Genomic DNA, 6,000 nt, shown 5'->3' on the forward strand with positions numbered 1-6,000 from the left:
GAAACTCCTCCGCTTCCTGCTCAGGGGGTGAATATTATTACTTAGGTTCATGCCACCTCCTCCTGCTCCCCCACCTTCTCCTGCCTTCATGGGCCCAACCAGTGATGGAACAGGTCCTCAGGGCAGTGAAGACCTGAGCTGAGCTAGACTGGCCATTCTGGCAGCACCTATCGGGAGGTTAAGCAAAGAGTGAAATCACAGGCTTGTGTTATCTGAGGACTTTCCTCTAGGGAAGAATTAACTCCTAATCAAGAAACCTAGGAAGAAGGTAAAAATGTGTCACTTTCCCTAACAAACTGTGGGGCTAGAAGAAATGTTTCTAAAGCAGCAATAATAAAACATTTTGATAAACCATGCAAGATAAAGACTGGAGTATCTGTTATTCTCTTTATAGAACATGGAACTACAAAAAAATGGTGTCAGAGGAAGAAGTAAACAAGGAGTAGACAGAGGTAACACATAGGAAAATGAGTAATAATAAATTATACCCTCACGTTCTTTCTAGCAGGGCACAGTTCTTACTCGCTGGGCCATGTGCCTTTCTCCCTTGAGGCTGCTCTTTAAGCCTCCATTGAGCCGCATTGAGCCCCGCCCCTAAAATCTGGAGTTGGTATACATCTGAACCAGGGGTGGATAAGGACCAAAGGTGCTCCCTAGTAGTAATCCCAAGAGATGGTGAATTCCCAGATTCTGGATTAGCAGGGAAGTGATGTTGCCTAATCACTCTGCCACAAGTGTTGCCTCCCAGCTCATGCCTACTTGACACCATTGTGGTCGTCATTGTTGGTACTTCACTTAGGTCCCTTTACCTAATGTCCGGTCTGGAGATGCTGTGGGTGCTGCTGCTGCAGGTGCTGTGACCTTCTGTGCTCTGCCCTGGGGAATTGCCCTTGGCTTACAGGAGCCACCTCCTAGGATCTCCCTGGAGGGGTTATGTCACCCCACAGGGTAGCAATGACTGAGCAACACTGCAGTGCAAAAGCATCAAGGTGGGGTAACCGTTGTCCAGTAGAATTTTCTGTGATGATGGTGATGCTTCTGTTTGCTCTGTTTGATGCAGGAGCCACTGGCTCCCATGTGGCTACTGAGTACTTGATAGGAGACTAAGGAAATGAATTTTAAGTTTTAATTCCTTTTAATGAATGTAAATGTAAATAGCTACATGTAGGTGGTAGTTACCATATAAGATTGCGCAGATCCAGAACCTGCCATGGATCAGGCCAAGGATAGACTTTGCCTGAGACTTCTTGTGTCTTCCCTTTCCCTACCCTCTCTCACTCCCTCCTCCTTTACTGGGTTGTCCGGAGATCACAACCTCAATAAATCAGGTACACTCGAACTCTTATCTCAGAATCCGCTTCTAGGGAGCCCACAGAGTTGTTATGTTAAATTATTCAACAGTAGGTTACAGAAAGCTTAAACCCTGAATTGAAGGCGCCCATAGGGGCGCCTGGGTTGCTCAGTTAGTTAAGCCTCTGCTTCTGGCCCGGGGCATGATCCCAGGGTCCTGGGGTTGAGCCCTGCAATGGGGTACCTGCTCAGCCTGGAGCCTGCTTCTTCCTCTCCTCCCAACTCCTGCTCTCTCTCTTGCTATTTCTGTCTCTCTCAGATACATAAATAAAATCTTAAAAAAGAAAAAATAAGTGCACATACGAATTCAGAACCAGTAAAAATGTTTTTAGCAGAAAGTATAAAAGAATCTCAAACTCCTCGGCTAAACAAGGAAATACCTGGAAGTCCAAGGATAGGACAGCGGCAGGATAATTCTATGACTCAATGCCATCTTGCCACTGTGCCATCTTGGTGGGCAGGCTTCACCTTTGCACTGGTCCCCGTCTCATTGTCACAAGGCGGCTATCCCGGTGCCAGTCTCCGCATCCAGACACAGCCAAGTCCAGGCGGGGTGGGGAGGGGCGATTTTCCTGCGCTTTTTTTTTTTTTTTTTTTTTAAGATTTTATTTATTCACTGACAGATCACAAGTAGGCAGAGAGGCAGGCAGAGAGAGAGGGGAAACAGACTCCCTGCTAAGCAGAGGGCCCAGTGCCAAGCCGGCTTGGTCCCAGGCCCCTCAGACCATGACCTGAGTCAAAAGCAGAGGCTTAACCCACTGAGCCAGTCAGGCGCCCCTCCCCGCTCTCTTTTAAGAACGAGAAAAATCTTTCCCAGAAGCCTCCTGTGGCCTTCTCCTCAGCTTCATTGGTCAGAACTGCATCACATGGCCATATCTAAACCAATCCCTGAAAGGGGGGTGGGGGCGGGAAACCGTGATTGCCTTAAACCAATCAGGCCCGCTCTGTGGGCAGACGGCCTGCCTCTCCGGGAGCACATGGCTGAGCAGAGAAGGGCGCCTACTATGTACAACTTAGCTTATGCGTGTGGGAGCGGGGAGCCTGATAAAACCGACAGTAGCCAGACGACCACAGCATCGGTTATAGGTTTCTTCAGGCCAGCTTCTCCTAGGACGTGCTGTGAACCACCTACAGGAAAATCAGTGAGAGGGCTTGATAATCGCAGACTCTAAGGCTGGGTCGTCAGGAAAGACAACCGGGAAAGAATTAGAGTCACTCTCAGACGGCTTTTGTGCTCCTTAATGCTGAAGAAACCACTACCTGAAGCCGACAGCTACAGACTCCCCTCCGGCCCCTTCACTACCAGGCTCCCTGCAGAAGGGAGGCAGCAGGGGACCGCGTGCATGGGCGGCTCTTTGGTCTGACAGTCTCAGTGATGTTACGATGACAAGAGTGCCTCTCGGTGGTACTTAGCATGCATTATTAATATGACTTTCAGCTTCACTTGCTGAATCCCCGGTTCCTGCTGCAACACTTCATGAAAAATAAATGAGTGTGGCGATGGCTTCCACTTTATGAGCTAATGTACTGAAAAAAGAAGATGTAAGTATGAAGTTTGTGGAAAGCGGCATCTGGGACCTTTTTTTTTTTTTTTTTTTTTTTTTTTAACTCAATAAAAGGTCTCGCGGGTGATTCTGGCATCTGGAGAGCAGCTGCCACCAACAGTAAAGCCTGTTTATGTTCTCGACAGCGCTAAATGGAATCTGGTACAATGCTCAGTCTCGAGTTAACTGACATCAATCCCAGGGAAAGAAAGCCTGGGGAGTGACGGAGATTATGTCGGAGAAGGGACCTGTTGCTAGAGCAGCTAGACAATAATCAGCTCCATGCGAATAATTTGACTCTTTCTACTTAAATTTTTCATCGGATGCCTAAAAATCATTTCAAAATTTAATATATCGAAAATAAAATTCCTTTTTAAAGATTTTATTTATTTATATGAGAAAGAGAGAGAGCATGAGCAGGGGAAGGTGGGGAGCAGCAGAGGGAGAGACAGAGGGAGAAAAGAAGGTTGCCTGCTGAGCAGGAGAGCCTGATGTGGGGCTCGATTCCAGCACCCTGAGATCATGACCTGAGCCAAAGGCAGGTCAACTGACTGAGCCATACAGGCACCCTTCCAAAATAAAATTCTTGATTCTACCTTCACTGCAGATGTTCCTATCTTAGTTCTTCTCCTTTATTTATTGTCTTTACTCCTTCATACTGTAATCGACCACCACCCTAATTCAGTGCTAAAGTCCTTCCTTGCTTCAGTCTCTGCTTTTGAGGAAACCCCATTTAAGACAGGTGACATGAAACACAGGTTTCTTAAGACATTACTGGAATATTATTTCAAAGAATAATGAATATACGATGCCTTCAGCACAATGAACATATACTTAGAAGGATAGTCCCGATGAAAGATGCATGAGAAACTGGCAATAACATTTACATCTGGAGAACAGAACTGGAACCAAGGGAAGGAATGAGAAGGGAACTTAGTCTTCACTGTGACCCTTTCTAACTTGAATGCTTTTGCCTAGTTAAAAATAATCACCTGTTTTAAATGTAGACAGACATAGTGACTCTGAAATCAAGGGCCTGGATTGAATCATCCCAGTATGGAATTTGCCTTGTGTCTGCATTTGGAGGAGTATATCCCTCATTCCTGGAATCTCTGCTTGCTGTGAAAAACCACAGTTTAAGTTGCTTTGTAAAGATAGCCCAAGTATGTAAAGACCTACTGAATTTGGTGAACAGAGTAGCAAATAAGAGAGGATTTGTTATGCTTAAAGCTCCATGGCTCTAACCAGGGAAGGGGAAAAAGGCATTTCACAATTCAAAGGTAATTAGTACAATAAGTTTCTACTGTGGTTTCCACTGTGTCTCATTATCCTCAAAGTTTTTAGGTCTTTGGTCTGGAAGTGACTCAGGGCCTGGAGGATACAATTACCAGGAAATAGTTAGATGAGTCTCTAGAATATATGCTGCAACTCAGTGTTTCCCATAGGGTGAATGGGACACACATATCTCTAGGATACAGGATGTGAATTTAGGAGGTCCCTGCCCTTTTCTAACTGATCAGCCTTTCATGGTGACTCACTTCACATGTGCCTTCTGGGGAGAAAGGATTTACTAGTTCTGGAAAAGGCTGGCAGAGATAAATATGGTAGCAGGACCTCTGACAACCTGTGTTCCTTCTACTGATGGAGGCCTGGGGAAGAGTCTGTGACCCACACCTCAATCAGGGTCACAGAGGAGGGTGACCTCCCCATCCCAGCTCATGGCTAGAGGGAAGGAGAAAGCATCTTGCTGCCTACATTCTGTGGATCTGACACTGAATGTGATGTTACAGTTGGATATGTGGAAAACATTATCCTAGACAATGAAGGAGGTCAATTATCAAGGGTAATTCTCCACATAAAATTCAAGGCAATCATACACCTCTGTAATGCATTTAAGTAAGTTTAATATAAGTTGAATATATTCCCTATGTTATTCTCAGACACCACTCCACCTCCTGTCAAGCTACCCAAAGGTTCAGGGCTACTGTGTTGGTATCCCTAAGCTTTCAGTGTTGTCACTCAGTATGGCCTGGAAACCTAGCTGGGTTCCTGGCCGTTTGCTTATCTCATATGCAGGTTTCTGTTAGACCTTGACAGACTCTCTCTTTTTTTTTTTTTTAAGATTTTATTTGTTTATTTGACAGAGAGAAATCACAAGTAGATGGAGAGGCAGGCAGAGAGAGAGAGAGGGAAGCAGGCTCCTGCTGAGCAGAGAGCCTGATGTGGGACTCGATCCCAGGACCCTGAGATCACGACCTGAGCCGAAGGCAGCGGCTTAACCCACTGAGCCACCCAGGCGCCCCTGACAGACTCTCTTGAGCCCTGGCTTCAGGCCTGCTCCTATCCATTTTTAACCAAAGTTAAAAGGGGATGTTAAATGGGCTACAGCAACAGAACAGGAATGGCCAGGCAGGGGCAATGAGCCAGACCTCAGAAAAACCAGATACTGAGAGATGACCAACCGTTAAGTGTCAAGAGCGGACAAGAAAGTTGAAAGTCACCAAAGAGATACACTTATCATATCTGTGGTAACAGCACCAGGGCTGGGCTAGGTGACAAAATCTAGGTTCAAAAAGAACTCAGCTAGAATGTGACCTTAAAACATCAACATGATTTTTAAAGTAACACAAGTGCTTTCACTTCTGGTATCCCTGTGCCTTCACACTGATGGAAGACACTTGGCTTGGGAACAATTCTATGTGAAAAACATCTTAGGGCTTAGACTAGCACAGCCCCAGTGTGAGCCTAGACTATGGATCCTGGGCTAAGAAGAATGGGATTTGATGGCCCCCTCGGATTCTACAGGACAGACCACATCTGGAGTATGTGGTCTTGGTCTGGGTGTTACGACTGAGACAGGACCTTAGCAGAAGGTAGAAAGATCCCTTTTCCTAGGCACCCATTCCCCACAAGCCATGACTGTTGGCTGCTAACAGCGCCCAGCTCTATCCTGCTCCTGAGAACCCCTTACAATGGGAACAAGAATCACTTTACTCAGGAAGTTTGCTCCTAACTCCCCACACTCCCAGAGCTAATGACTGAGTGACATAGAATACAAAAGGCTGAAACCACATGTCTCATGTTGAGATATCTGAGGTACTATTCG

This window comes from Neovison vison, chromosome 6 (assembly GCF_020171115.1).
Source record: "Neovison vison isolate M4711 chromosome 6, ASM_NN_V1, whole genome shotgun sequence".
In the NCBI taxonomy this organism is placed as follows: Eukaryota; Metazoa; Chordata; class Mammalia; order Carnivora; family Mustelidae; genus Neogale; species Neogale vison.